Here is a 16,508-nt window from a genome sequence, read left to right as displayed (position 1 = left end):
TTTTCTGTGTTTATCTTCTTTGGATATGGAGTTTTAGACAACTCCATAGGCATCATCTTTTCTTGTGTGTCACACAGCACACTCAGTGCAGTGGCACAGGGATGTCTTTCCGACTTCCCAAGGTTTAAATACCTTCTCTGGGACAGACTACTGTCCCCCAGTGAATGTAAAGTTAAATTGACTTTGCTAGTCTTTTGAAATTGCTAGAGCCAGCACACACTGCCTTACAGCAGAGTGCTGGAGGTAATATCTAGTATTCTCGATGCCTAGAAAACTCATGTAGCACTCACATGCTACCATTTCTTCTCAGAATGGCTGGTGGCAGTGGTATTACCATGATTTTCCCTACCACGACCCATTTAAATGCTCCAGTAGCTAAAATACACCGGAGCCATGTTTTTCAAGATGGCGTCTGAATCCCCTCTGTAAAAACCGGTTCCGATCAACTTTGTTCACTATTTCTTTTTGGAAAGGTCCTTCTAGTGTTTGCCTCTGCGCGCCAAACCAGGTTTGATCCCTTTGTTCATTTGCCTTTGGCAGGCTTCAGTACTAAAGACTGCCTTCGGCGCATGAGTATCTGGGGTGGACAGGATGTGAGGGAGGTGCCCGAAAGTCCCTGTGCTTAGTCTCCTAGGAGATCTGAATGCACTCTGGCATGATTGGCTGGCTTACTGTCCAGCAAGAACTGCCACCCTGCTGGGTGAATGGCAGCTAGGCTGGAATGAATGGGAGCAAACTGTTTAAAATCAGGTCTCTGAGACTTTGAGGGCAGAGTCGACCACTGGAACGAAAGAACCGAAGACGAGCTGAAGGAAGACGACTGCTGCATCTCCTAGACCGTTGGTTTGCCCGGTGAAGCCCTGCTGCAGGTCCGAATAGCCTGAAACTCCCTCGACAGAGAAGCCCCTTCAAGGACGACTTATTCCCTTGAGCTGGTGGGAACAACCAACTCGCAAGCCACCTGGAAACCATCTCCATACCGGTCAAATTTTCTTCAGAGAGCTGTTGAAAACCGGATAGCCATTGAGAAGGATACCAGTTTGTGGACTTCAAGGCACTCACACCTTAAATTAATGTTTTTCCAAGCTTGTGGATCCGTCCCCATGCAGTGCAGGTGTTAAACGGGAAATCATATTATGCCTCCTTTTGATTTATATTGGCCTAAGTCTAGTTGCTCTACGAAGAAAACCGCTTTGCAAAGTTACAATTTTAGATCGACTTTGCCGCCGTTTTAGAATCATGAGCCATTTTGATTACTGTCTGTATGATTTTCTGTCCTAAAATGGTGGGGTGTGTTTCTAACTTGCAAACAAGCCTTCCCGACCTTTGAGTTCTGTTAATGGTTAGACTGTTCGAGGGCCGACTGTTTAGACTAGGTAATGAGACCTTGTACTGTGAATGAACTGTTGTCCCAGGATTGTCTGCGCTAACAAGCCTCATCCACGAATGCACATCGGCGACAATGTTATGCAAACGCCAAGCGTGGACACTGGCTGAACTACATTGTGAAGGGATATGGACTAAGGCTTACTGCAGGATCTAAGAACATACACTGCCATTGTAAATTGATGGAAATGCAAACTCGTGTAATCCTTCAGCATATTATTATAATAGCTGTATGTGAACTCGGCACAAACATGTAGAGGGGCTGGACAATATTGTTAGAAATGTATAAAAACCCGAATGTCTAGATGTCCAGCACTCTCCCTCCTCACTCTGATGGGCTGGTACCCATTGCGGGGTGTTAAGAGCGAGATAGCTATCTGTATCAGATCTGCGTTTCTTTGTAACTGCGCAGTATTCAAGATCATTAAATCTGTATAGCCTGTGTTTGGTGTATTTCATTTTGTGGTACGCAGCCTCAATATTTCCTTGCTTTTACAGATGGTGCCCGAATAGGGAACCTCAAGATTGATGCCATCTCGTTGAAGTGTTGATGTCGCTATCGGACCGGGATTTGACGGTGAGAAAGGGGGCCCCTTCTTGGATGAGATGCGACACCTCAACAGTACTGCACGACCCGATCCCTGGACGGTGAGCCCGCGGTCCGAGACGGCATCTTGACGACGGTCCATATATCGAGGCGGGCAGTTTTGCCGAAATCACCAACCACGAGGGTCTTTTGTTGTCCTTTGTAATCCGATCAGACCTCCCTTAGTTCTTTGATCAGGTGAGTCGTGACCCGATTCTTAAGTATCCTGATATTTGATTTGGCGTATTGTCCTCGTGAGAACAATTATTGACCAGGTAACACCAGAATTCTGATATGCCTGAGAAATTGTCTGCCGGTTTCAGGGCATTATACCGCAGAGACAGACAATCTTTGGAATTTGGCCGTCCGGCGCCACAGGAGGGGTCGCTGGTGTGTACTATGTACTGTAAGCATGGCATTGGTGGTATAGTGTTTAATGACATTTGGCACAGACAAACTAGACATGCTTCCGAACTTCAGTGGCCAATCAATGGTAGCTTTGGGATTTCTGGTATATAATATGTAGAGTCTACATTATTAAAGAAAAAAGCTAGACCTGCAGCATTTGATGTATTGCAAAATTGGAAAAAAGAAGCTATACAGCAACTCAAAAGTAGAGATAAACATGCGCGTCGACATATGTCGAACGCCGAGAAAGCGTCATTGTATGATCAACAGAAACAGTCGGAGTCAGTTAGAAATATGGATAGGGCTTTTCAACTTGGCATTCAGAAAATATATACATCTAAAGATTTTCATGTGTCTGATGAATTAATTGACAAGCTACTAAATGAACAAAGGCCTGGCGCCACTGCGCCACCTCCTTATGTACCTGTTCCTGTTGCTTTACCTCTTCCTGCTGTCGTTCCTCCTCTTGTAGCAATTCCTGCTCCTCCTACTGCTCCTCTTCCTCTGGTTACTGTTCCTCCTCCTGTTGTTGCTCCTCCACCTGTGCCTCCGCCTTTGGCTGCTGTTATGGGTCTGGTAGATCTGTCTCTTGCATCAGTAATAGCACCTCCGTTATCTAGTGTACAGGATTTGTCTACTCTTTCTCTTCCTAGTGATTCTGTCCCGCTTATGGTTGATAAAGGAGCAGAATCGAAAATTGTAACTCGTAATACAGTGTCTAAAGAGAGAAAGTGAGATCTGAATGCATGGGCTAGGCAGTGCATGGAGAAGGGTGAACAATTTGATGTTTTTGCTACACTCTCTAATCTGGATAGTTTTCCTGAGAAAAATGTTTTTATTGAAGGACTGGGAATTCATTTAACTGTAATGTGGAACAGATTCAATGATGTAGATCTCCCACAAGGGTTGAGGGATCTGAATGTTTAAGCATATTCAACAGATACTACAGAGAAAGTATTTGAGCACGTCGAGAGGGTTTTTGAGTATAGAAGGGAGTTAGAAAGGTTACGGAATGAAGAAATAGATGGTGATAGTTTGGACGCTATTTTTGTACAGAAATGGCTCCTTCCTTTTTGTAAATCAATGAGTGAAGAAAGGCGAATTTGCACAAGAGATGCACTTAGATGGATTTCAGACATGTCGATATCGCCCGTAGAAGTATATGACACATATAGTCAGAATACGACAGAAATGCAGAGGAAAGTGATACAGGTTATGGTAGAATACCTGCAGGATGAATGTATTAAAAGAAAGATTTGTTGTCCCGCAGAATTATTGAATATCTGTAAGAGAGCCTTTTCTTCTGACACTCCTTCAGCTGCTTTAGCGCTCAATTTAGCTCTGTTGCTCAGTAAGCGTTCGGAGTTGCCTACTTCTCAGTTCCCTATGAGAGAGGTTCCTCCGACATTTGTCCCTAAAGTTGAGGTTCCGGCTAATGCCTCAACGGGTGTGGCCGCCTATGACATTGATGCGCATTATGTATCTCAATTTGTTTGTGTCCCGTTCTCAAGACAGGAAGTGAATACCATTAGACAATCCATCCCAGATATTAGAAAGAATCCGACAGGGTTTTACAAAGAAATGGAATCTGTCTTGCAGTCGTCAGTATTCACTTTAGATGATATAGAATTGTTATTTCCTGTGCTCCTACCCGCTTATTTATGGAAACAGATTAGGACTGTAGATGATGTAGCAGGGTTAGGGGACACATGGGATAATTTGGTTAGGCAAAATAGAGAAAGGAAAGCTGGTGATAGACCACCGCAGGTAATACTGACGTTGCCTGATAGAATAGTGACAACATTGAAAGCTTTAATTCCTGAGAAAAGGATTGTTTGGGACAAACTTACTGCTTGTGTCCAAGTGAAGTCTGAGGGTGCTAACAAATTCTTTAATCAATTTGAACAAGTGTTTTCAGATTTCAGTGGACAAGACTTAAGCACAGAGTCTGGAAAATTATTATTTGTAGATAAATTTGTATGTGGATTGTTACCTGACATCCATTCACAAATTATGACTTCTGAGAGCGCTTGGCAAGCTTAGTCTCAGTCTGAAGTGTTACATATGGCTCAGTATTATGAAAACCGAGTCAATAATGAGAAGTAAAGAATTGAAAAGAAAAAAGGAGACTTGAAAACTAAGGTGTTGTTGCAACAGATTGTTAGAGGTCCTAGAGGAAGTAGTACACCCTTTAGGGGACAGTATGTTCCACAAGGTAATGTGCCATTGGGTCCTGTACACGCGAACCAATGTACTTATTGCAGACAAGAGGGTCATTGGCAAGCACAATGAACAATCCTCCAGCAGAGGTCAAATAACACATTTGGTATCATGGGTAGACGATCCAAAGGCCGCCCTGGGGCAAGGGGTCCTGGTAGAGGCCAGTTTTCTCAGAATTCACAGTCTTTTGCGCAAGACAATCAGTCACCGAGTGAGGATAATAGAAACATTTTTTATCATCCTTCTACTGCTTATCTTTCTGAAGACCTTTCCTTTGATGATATATTGTTTCGCTAGGATTGCCCAAAGCAGGGTTTGGAACCAATGCCTATTCCCGTTAAGAATAAAGGTCCCTACGTTGAACTGATAGTGGGAAATAGGGAACATCTATTTTTCATAGATACAGGAGCACAGAAGTGTTCCATTGACCATTCACGGGTTCCAAACATTCCACTGTCAGGGCAAACCAATGTTTCTGTAGGGTTTTCTGGTACGCCAGTGGTAGTCCAGTTTCTTCGCCAGTACCGATTACACTGGGTCCATTCACGGATCACTGTCTGTTTCTTTTGACATCAAACTGTGGTGAGAATTTGTTGGGGTTGAATCTGTTGAAGGAATTAAATGTGGTATTTCATTGTTCTTCGGATGGAGTGCGTTTGACGATTTCACCTCAGCAATTTTCTGTCTCACAGTTTCTGACTAGACCAGTGATGTTCCAGAGTATTTATGGGCGATTGATGACAAAGATGTCAGTGCTTTACAGATTGAGCAGGTTAAGATAGTCTTGAACCAGGAGTAAAGTTGCCGTGTATTCCACAGTATAAGATTTCGATTGATGGTGAGCAAGCTTTGAAGTGTATAGTTTCCGATTTTGGACACTGTGGGGTAATTGAAGAAATTGCAGGTAGTTTGTGCAATAGTCCGATTTTACCAGTTTACAAGAAAGGAGATAATGCAATTCCTTTTTGTTTTATCATTGATTTACGCGCTATCAACAAGATTGTTGCTCCACAATTTCCCATTGTACCTGATGTAATGACTATTTTTAGGTTGATCCCAGCTTCTGCTACTCATTTTAGTGTTGTAGATCTTAAGAATGCTTTCTTTAGCACTCCTATACACAAGGATAGCAGATACCTGTTCGTGTTCACCCTAGGGGGACGCTTGTTTACATTCACCCGTGCGCCACAAGGGTACACGGAGAGTCCGAGCATCTAAAGTAGGGCTTTGAAAGAACAGCTTGATATGCTTGAGTTGCCTACTTCTTGTACATTGATTCAATATGTCGATGATCTTCTTTTAGCTGCAGATTCAGAAAGTGCCTGCAACGAAGGCACTGTGTTGTTGCTTATTCACCTAGCAAAGCACGGACATAAAGCTTCACTGAAAAAGTTTCAATATTGTCGACAGGTGGTCGCCTATTTAGGCTATATCCTGTCAAAGGAGGGAAGAAGATTGATGCCTGAACGGATTAAAATAATTTCTAGCATGCCTGTCCCAAATACACAGAAGGAAGTAAGAGCCTTGATAGGAATGGCTTCTTACTGTAGGCAGTGGATCCCAAACTTTTCGCTAGTGATCAAACCAATGTTGGCTCTGACAAAGAAAGGCATTTCTTTGCCATTGCCGTGGAACTTGGATCACCAGAAAGCTTTTGATTTGCTCAAGACTGCACTGTGTTCTGCACCAGTTTTGGGCACACCAAATTATTAAAAGGCCTTCGAGTTGTATGTGCATGAATGTGATGGATGTGCTTTGGCTGTATTCACACAGTAACAGGGGAAGAATAGGCCATGAGGTTAATTTTCTTTGGCCCTTGATCCTTTTGCATGTGCTTTGCCGAGATGTCTGAGAGCTGTTGCTGCTGCATCTGTAAAACAGAGCTTTGGTATGGTCCTAAGCCATGCTTTAACCTTGTTGGTACCTCTCTCTGTAGACATTCCATTAAATAGAACGCAAACACAAAACCTCACTTCTGCACGATTAACGAGATATGAATTGATCTTGTTTGCACCGCATATACAAATTAAGAGGTGTTGTGTATTGAATCCGGCTGAAATATTACCTCTTCCACAAGGTACTGCTTGCAGTGACGAAATGTCACATGGCTGCCTTTATACCACAGAGCAAGAAACTAAAGGCAAGATTGATTTCAAAGATACACATTTGGACGATCCACAAGGGGAGCTGTTTTGCGATGGCTCTTGTTTCAAACTTCCGAAGGTACATCCACTGCTGCTTGTGCCATCACTACACTTAGCACAATCGTGGAAACCAAAAGAATTTCGCATAACTCCGTGCAGGCTGCAGAGATTATTGCAATGACTTGAGCTTGTGAACTTTCTGAAGGGCTTAGAGTAAATATATATATACTACTAGTTAGTATGCTTTTGGGGTAGTTCACAACTTCGGTAGACTTTGGGCAAACAAGGTTTCTTGACCTCACATGGAACGAAGATTCAATATGGCACCTTGATATTTCATCTGCTTTCAGTGCTTGCACTCCCCACTCAATTAGCAATTATGAAATGCGCAGCGCATCAGAAAATCATAAATGATGTTGGAAAAGGGAACACTTTTGCTGACTAGATAGCGAAACAAACTCTACTGATCTCTATTCAGATAGGTACACTACAAGGGAACCCACAAATGTCTGTACCATAGATGAAGGAATTGAGTCTATAAAGAATATCCAAGCCAATGCCACTCAAGATGAAACTAAGCAATGGGCTGAGGGCTTGGCCATGGGTGTTGGATGGATAACCTAGAGGGAAAATGGATGCTGCCAGACGCGCACATCACTATGATGGTCGCCATTGGCTCATGGTCCCACCCACATCTGTGCTAGGAAAATTTGCAAAATGTTACACACTGTCTGGGTTAATGTCAACATCCCAAAAACTTCTGAGCCTTTTGTCCAGAGTTCCATGGTCTGTCTACAGCACAATATGGGGAAGGGCACATCAACACAAAGGGGTAGTTTTGGTCCACCTTCTGTCCCTTTTGAAGTGATCCATTTTGACTTGATTGAAATGGAGCATTATAACAATTTCAAGTATGTTTTATTTGTTATTTGCGCTTTTAGTAAATGGGTTGAAGCCTTTCCTGTAAAAGATGCCACAGCAATGACAATGGCGAAAACCATGCTTAAGGAATATTTTCTTAGCTTTGGTTTGCCAAGGGTCATCTGGTTGGACAATGGTCCACATTTTATCGCTGCTGTAATTCTGCAGATATGTGAGGGATTACGGATCGATAAACGGCTCCATTTGGCTAGACATGCTCAGAGTGCTGGATTGGTAGAGAGACACAATGGAATCTTAAAGCACAAGCTCGCTAAGATGTGTGCCGGCATCAATTTGAAATGGCCAGACACCATACTGATAGTGTTACTCTCTATGCGCACCACCCCACAGACTAGGACTGGGCTCTCCCCATATGAAGTGGTAATGGGTAGGCCAGCTAACATATGGAATCTTCCTAAACCCAAAGCCCTAAGGGATATAGAGCATGTACTTCTTTCCGAATACTGTAACCAGTTAACTAAAAATCTGTATTTGATTCATCAACAGGTGCGAGAAGCCCTCCCAGCAAAATACGAGGGGCCAGGTCCCAGCATTCGACCTGGTGACTGGGTGCTTACTAAATCATTTGTCTTGCACCGAGGTGAAGAGGGCCCCTTCAGGTTCTCCTGGCCACACAGACAGCGATACGAGTGGCTGGCAAGAAACATTGTATCCACGCATCACATGTCATGAGAATACCTTTCCCTTTGCCACACGACAAGGAAGATAAGGAGAAACTTACTTGTTTTGCTTCCAGAGATCACTCAGCCTTGAGCAGTACTGAGAGTGCTTCAGAGACACGCCCTAAGCCTGTGGGGCCTGGGGAAACAGCTGCTTCATCTCCACACTCTCCTTCAGATCCTTTTGCAGCACTGTCTGGTTTTTCTGCAAATTCATCACTTCCATCAGGAAGCAACGATACGCTGTTCCTAGATCACACTGTACCAGGAGTCACAAGGTACAATCTACGTCCACGGAGCTAGACTTACTGCACGGTTCGGCTGTGTCCACAGGAGAATAATCACAGGGATTGTCCTTCACTCCATCTTTTGCATCTGAAGGAAAGTAGGTGGCTGGGGATAGGGAAAGAATAAGAAAATGCGTGATCAGGAGATCAGCAGCAAACGGAATACAGAGTTTTCGTTTCAAAGGAACAATGCCTGTTATCGCCTCTACTCATACGGAACAAACAAGTGACTGTGTCGCCAACAAAGACAATGGACGATCAAGTCCATGGTCTTTCAAGAGGTATTGTTTTCTTGTGATTATGTTAACTGGTTTAATAGTATTGGTTGCCTTAGGATTTTGGTATATGGAAGAAGTACGTCCGCTCAAAACATTTTTGCCTACTGAGAACGTACCGACTGTATCTACACGTTTCGTGCATCTGCACACTCTATCTCCTAGAGACTCTCAACACAGACAGAGTTACCACAACACACAACTTCTTATAATGAACGCAACTCATGCCATTTTAAATAAGACATACTACTGGGTGTGCTCTCATTTACCGCAACATGGGGAAAAAGGGCTGGCTGGTATATTCATCCATTGCCTCTTACTACTGCATGTTATGCTTCTTTACGGGCATTATTCTTTGGCCGATGGAATGATAGCATCTCGGGGAACTTTGATTGAACACATCTGAACGAGTTTGAAAGATGATTTCTAACGCCCCTGGGATGTTCCCTTTTCGCAAATAGGAGCTAGCTTAATATTGCTTCCATTAGGCCTTCTGATACACTGCCTCGACCTTTTCAACCTTTGATTTCTTTTAAGATGGCTCCTATAGGCAATAGGGATGCAACGCCACCTTCCTATACTGTTAACCATACCCCAACTCAGTTTCCTTCTGCATACAGAGGAATGGTACTCAGTCAATGGGTGATTTCAAGGGTTTCACTAATGTTGCGAACTTGACCGGTGAGGACAGACCTTTGTATGTAGGCGTATCTGTCTACTTCGTTTGCAGTAATGAAGCCTTTCCATGGTTACCTAGGGATTGGCCGGGAACCTGTTATTTGGGAACACTGTTACCAGGGGTATTTATAGTTAGTACCACAGAAATCTCTAGGGCTCGTCCAAGGCGGGACGAGAATGGCGATACTTCATCACAAGTTTTGGGCGATGTAGCAAAATCCTTTGTACCTTTTTGGGGTCAAATTATGAATTATGAGGATATCAGAAGACTAGCGAGAGTACTAGAGAAAACCATCAACCGGACCACTGACATACTCTATAACATGACTCCAGAGCAAAAGGCAATAGATTAGTGGTGTTACAAAACCGGATGGTATTAGACGTCATCTTGGCTGAGTGTGGTGGAGTATGCAAATTAGTGGGGTCCGCTTGTTGCATTTACCTCCAGATTCCTCCCCAACCATCTTTAAGACTACACAAAATCTGCATGTCCTTAGTTCAGAAGTGCATGTTCCCGAGGGAAATTGGGATCTTAGTGCTTGGTTCTGGGACTTCTTACGATCTTGGGGATAGAAGCTTCTTTCAGTCTTATTGATAATTCTGAGTATTCTGTTGTTCTGTTGTTGCTGTATACAATGTCTTCCTGCCATATGTTCAGTGTTAGGGGGATTTTGTGCACAGGCTATGGGAATGTTAGGACCAAACGTACACGCACCGAAAATAATGACCAACAAATTCGTGTTGAAGGAAATTTTTGCTGCAGTCTCGGCGATTAATATATCTGATGAATGTGATTCAGGTTGTATGGACATTGAGACGTGGAGTTGCTCGTAAAGTGACTAGTTTTAGTTTAGCACTTGGCTTAGGCCAAAACGAGGGTTTGTTAAATGGGGAATCATATTATGCCTCCTTTTGATATTATGCCTCCTTTTGATTTTTATTGCGGTAAGCCTAGTTGCTTTACGTAGAAAACCGCGTTGCAAAGTTCCGATTTTGGATCGACTTTGCCGCCATTTTAGAATCATCCGCCATTTTGATTTCTGTCTGTATGATTCTCTGTCCTAAAATGGTGGGCTGTGTTTCTAACTTGCAACCAAGCCTTCTCGACCTTTGAGTTCTGTTAATGGTTAGACTGTCTGAGGACCGACTCTTTAGACTAGGTAATGAGACATTGTACTGTGAATGAACTGTTGTCCCAGGATTGTCTGTGCTAACAAGCCTCATCCACGAATACACATCGGCGGCAATGTTGTACAAACACCAAGCGTGAACACTGGCTGACCTACATTGTGAAGGGATATGGGCTAAGGCTTATTGCAGGATCTAAGAATATACACCACCATTGTAACTTGATGGAAATGCAAACTCGTGTAATCCTTCTGCATATTATTATATAAGCTGTATGTGAACTCGGCACAAACTCTAGACCGCAGATTATTAACATGTAGAGGGGCTGGACAATATTGTTAGAAATGTATAAAAACCTGAATGTCTAGATGTCCAGCACTCTCCCTCCTCACTCTGACAGGCTGGTACTCATTGCGGGGTGTTGAGAGCCAGATAGCTATCTGTATCAGATCTGCGTTTCTTTCTAACTGCACAGTATTAAAGATCTGTGAATCTTTATAGCCCATGTTTGGTGTATTTCCTTTTGTGGTATTCAGCCTCGATATTTCCTTGCTTTTACACAGGAACCTCATGACGTCCCAGGAACAGCGAGATCTGCAGGAACAATTGCTTCAGCTACAGCATTTCTTCATTACCAAGGTACTGTGCAAATGCGGTTGAGAAATCCTCTATGCCACGGTGAAAGTTCGTGAAACCTTCCCAACTTTGGAGTCTTGTTCGCTCCTAATCCGACATATAACTCTTTTTCGTGCAAACTACTTCTAAGAACATTGGCAAATACTTAACCGTGCTATCCTATCCAAGACACTGATCCATTGACTTTGGGCCAGGCCTATTGAATTGAACTGCCTCTTGTAGTGAACTGAAACTATTTTCCCTGTCTAAGAAAGTATTTGTGTATAATTCTTATAACCTGTGCCTTTTTACTCCCATGTAAAGTTACTAAAGTGCCATTTTGCTCCCACTTCTGGAGAGCCTAACTTGTTCAGAAACATATTGGTTTGGTACTGGAGTGTATTATAGTGTGATATTGAGTTGCTTATTGCTAATGGAATGTTTTCCAATTGACTGTGCAAGTAAATTAATATTGTTTTACAAATAAACCTTGAGTAAGTGTTTGTTTGAACCACCGTGATTGCATGTTCTTTGTGTAACACCTTTTACTGCTCACATCCCTCTTTGGATAAGCATGGCTGCTCAGCCCTGCAACCATAAAACTGTGTAGTACAGACTTATACCAAATGTGAGATTGTGCTTACACCTGTAGTCTTAATTGAGTGTAGTGTTCCCAAAGGGTACTGCATGTAAAACAGTCTGGTCACCTCTTCTTCTTCTCCTTGCTCCTCTTCGACCAACAGGGGAGCTGTGTCTATGTATCTTTTCACATCACCCACATGCAACCATGCTTTCTTTCCATGCACTTTTACTGAGGTGGAGTTTGCATACTGGACAGAATATGGGCAATCAAATCATGGCTTGTGCCTCTTGCGGATGAAATTCAGCACTTATATCAAATCACCTGGGAAAAGTTCCAAGGTGGTATTACAGCACTTACAACTGCAATTGCCTCTCTGTTGGTTGTCATTGGTTGCTTTAAGTCCCCCCTTCTGCACCTTTATCTGTGGAGAAATTAATTTTAAACATTTAGTCATGGCAGCTAAATAATCATGCATTTCGTCTCCTAAAACAGTCGCAGAACTATCTGCATCCAATTGAGCACGCGTGGGAGGAGCAATGGGAACATGCACCTTTCTGCCCATCACTATTTAAGGTAGTGATCTGAGCCTGGCTGATAGCTAGGGCAAAGAGAGCCTGGGGAAGGCAGTGCAACCAGTTTTTATCGTAGCTTGCAATTTTGCAATGCGTACCTTCAACGGGCTGTTCAGATGTTCCACAATGCAGTTGGCCTGGCAATGAGAAGCGGAACAAAGCTTGTGCTTAATGCCAAGGAGGGATGTTATTTTTAAAAAATACTCATTTACAAAGTGTGGTCTGTTATCTGACCGAACCACATCGCACACTCCCCATTGAGGAAACACCTAACATACAAGGAACTTAGCAGCTGACTTGACATCTGTATGGGTCCATGATCCTGCTTCTATCCAGTGTGAAAAAGTACACAACACCATGATTGTGTAATGGTATCCATTACAACTTTGGGGCATATCAACATAGTCTATATCTAAATGCCGAAATAGACCTGTAGGGTGTGGTATTACTCCTCTCACCATTCTCAAGGTATGTCTGGCAGTTTGTTGCTGGCACGTAGCACAGTTAACAATAAAGTTCACACCATGTGTGTGCAGGTTGGGAACTAACCAGTCTTCTGAAATATCTGCTGCCACATATTCCCTTGTGGTGTGTGCTGGGTAGTGCAGTTGTTCTAACGCTACTCTAAGTAACTCAAGGGGCAGTACATGCTTCCCTGTGCTAGTCTGTCACAATACCAGGTCGGAAGGGGATAATGAACATCCCTGCTTTATCCAGAAATCCTAATCAGCCTGTGGTGCGCATCCGTGCAGTTCCACTATGTGTGTCAATGGTAATGCACTATAGACCTCTTTTACCTCTTTTAGATCCCCTGGCCTAAGCCCCACCCACCTGGTGCCTTCCTGCTTGCCGCTCCTTTTCACTACTTAGCAAGCCCCGCCCACCTGGTGCCTTCCTGCTTGCCGCTCCTTTTCACCACTTAGCAAGCCCCGCCCACCTGGTGCCTTCCTGCTTGCCGCTCTTTTCCCTACTTAAGGATCCCTCCAGCCTCTTTTCCTTTGCAGCTGGGGAGCAGGTGTAAGTGGATCTAGGTCACCTGGCCTAAACCCCGCCCACCTGGTGCCTTTCTGCTTGCTGCTCCTTTTCACCACTTAGCAAGCCCCGCCAACCTGGTGCCTTCCTGCTTGCCGCTCTTTTCCCTACTTAAGGAGCCCTCCAGCCTCTTTTCCTTTTCAGCTGGGGAGCAGGTGTAAGTGGATATAGGTCACCTGGCCTAAGCCCCGCCTACCTGGTGCCTTCCTGCTTGCCGCTCCTTTTCACCACTTAGCAAGCCCCGTCCACCTGGTGCCTTCCTGCATGCTGCTCTTTTCCCAACTTAAGGAGCACTCCAGCCTCTTTTCCTTTGCAGCTGGGGAGCAGGTGTAAGTGGATCTATGTCACCTGGCCTAAGACCCGCCCACCTGGTCTCTTCCTGCTTGCCGCTCTTTTCTCAACTTAAGGAGCACTCCAGCCTCTTTTCTTTTGCAGCTGGGGAGCAGGTGTAAGTGGATCTAGGTCACCTTGTCTAAGCCCCGCCCACCTTCTTAGCCCTGCCTCTTCCTTCCTGCTCTTAACTCTTAGATGAAGGGTGTCTCTCGCCCGGGCGTCAAAAGTGAAGGGCAGTCAAAGAAAAGGGCTATTGCTGTTTGGATCTGTTCGGACCAGGAGGATCCAGGGTCCGACCCCCTGCTAAGACAGCAGGTAAGCATGCACCAACATATGTTTACACCCTCTGTCCCAACAGGCCAACCCACCCTCTCTGGTCCCCCCGTGTTGTTCCCTTGTGCACCCCCCCCTTTCTGCACACAGGAGTCTGTCCTGATAAATTCTGGTTTCACCATCACCGTCTTGAGGCCAATGCTGGATTTTACTTTTATGGACTTCATTGATTCACGGTGCTTCACCCTTTCTCAACTCTCATGCTGGACTTCCTTTGCATCTTGTACTCATGGTGGCCCTGAATCATGCTGTTCCATCTTTATCTTGTATCCTGGCTTGCAACATTATGTGTTACTACTGACTTCTGCAATTGTATTCGCTCTCCTCTCTTGTTTCTCCACTCTTTTTGACTGCTTACTCTCTGTTCTCTCCTCCCCTCTCCCTTTTCCTATGTCCTCCCCTCCTCCCCTTACTTGCTTCTATGCACTTACTCTATCAGAATTGTCCCTGGACCTAGTATGATAGCAACCTCGTCTGTCGCTCCCCTATCCCCTTACTGTTGCCCCCCCTCCCTCCAGCACTATCTGAAACATCAGGCCTAGTACGATAGTCACTTGTTTTGTTCCTCCCCTCCCTTTCTGCACCCCTCTCCCTCACATTTCGTTTTCCTCCAGCTCTACCAGAAATGTCGTCAGGCCTAGTACGGGAGTCGCCTGTCTGTTTCCATTTCCTTCCCACCCTCCCTTCCTTATCTATGTCTTAGCACTTGCACTATCTGAAATGTTGTCAGGCCGAGTACGATAGTTAATTTCACATCCTTACTGTTCATGGCCTGTAAGAATGTCCTTGTATTTTCCCTTGTTCCCTTCCTTGCCTTGAAGCGCTTTGAAACACATTGTGTATAGGTGCTATATAAATAAACTATCATATCATATCATATCATATCATACCTTCATGTTAAGCATTATTTGGGGGGCAATTGTTTTCTCTGCTATTTGTTGGACATATGGTTCCCTTTTTGCTTCTGCATGTGCTGCTTCATTACCAGGGGAAATTAAGTCTGTGCCCGTAGTGTGAACTGCACACTTCAGCACGGCAGCCACCATGCGATATGCAAGTGCACATAATATTCCTCCTAATAATGTGGCATGCGGTACTGGTGTGCCATCAGCACGCTGGAAGCCCCTCCTTCTCTACCGTGACGGTCCTGAGTGTGCTGTGGACATCATGGAGGTAGAGTCAGAACATATCGTCAGTATATGATCCTCGTGCTCTTCGAATGCTATTATCATTGCTACTAATACAGCAGCCTGCACAGGAAAATGAGCTAGTAATGGTGCACTTGTCACAACCTCAAAATCACCACCTTTTCTTCTTACAACTGCTATTCCAGAATGTCTCAATCCAGTGCTCTGATATATCATTGATGAACCATCAACAAAGACCACCTCTCCCACCTTTTACTTTGTTTCTTTTATTGAGGATACATCGTTATGTATGTTTGTATATGTAGAACAGCCATAAATCCATTTTCTTCCCTCTACATGATTCACTATGCAACATCTAACAATGTTTATTGATGGATTGGATATTATAAGTTCATATCGAGATGCGTGCTGCGTAGTGAAAGTGGACTTTGGTTTTTCATGAACGGCAAACATGACATGCTCCACATAAAACATTATTGCGCAGCCCATTGCTATTGTGGATGATTTCTCTATTGCTATGGCCGCTGCAGCTAGTGCTTGTTCACATGGAAAATTCCCTCACATTATTAGATCTAAGATCCCATTGTGAAATGCCAATAGTTTGTGCGTCATTGAAGTGTTTTGCGTGAGGACGGCTGCCATCAAGTATCCATTGGAATGTGAGAATAAATACATTTCTTCCTTGTAATCTGGTATTCCCACCATGGGGGCTGTACTTATCACCTGGTTTAGTTCTTCAAATACATTGATCATCTTGTCTGTACACATTATGGGGCTCTTCTCTTTTTGTGCTTCCATCAATCCTTCTAAAAGGGGCCAGATTTACATGCTGTAGTCAAAGACCCACAAGCAGCAGTAATCACACAGTGCCTGGAATTGCTGAAATTGTTTTCACTGTCTTTCAATGAGGCATTTTTGTAATTGCCTCTGCTCTTTCAGTTGTCACCCTCCTCGGATATTATGGAGCCCATATATAATACTTCTTCCTAACAATACTGACATTTTCCTTTGTCCACCTTGTATCCTTTCTCAGCCATTACTGTTAACAATGTTACTGAGTCTGTCCTGCACTCTTCCTCCTGGGTGAAGCAAACTAGCAAATCATCAACATACTGTATAAATTGTACTGGGTGTCTGTAAATTTCCTAGGTACATCTGTAGAACTCTGTTGAAGATACA

The sequence above is a fragment of the Ambystoma mexicanum genome, chromosome 8 (assembly GCF_040938575.1).
Source record: "Ambystoma mexicanum isolate Mex_15411 chromosome 8, UKY_AmexF1_1, whole genome shotgun sequence".
Taxonomy (NCBI): Eukaryota; Metazoa; Chordata; class Amphibia; order Caudata; family Ambystomatidae; genus Ambystoma; species Ambystoma mexicanum.
This window is presented reverse-complemented; position numbering follows the sequence as displayed.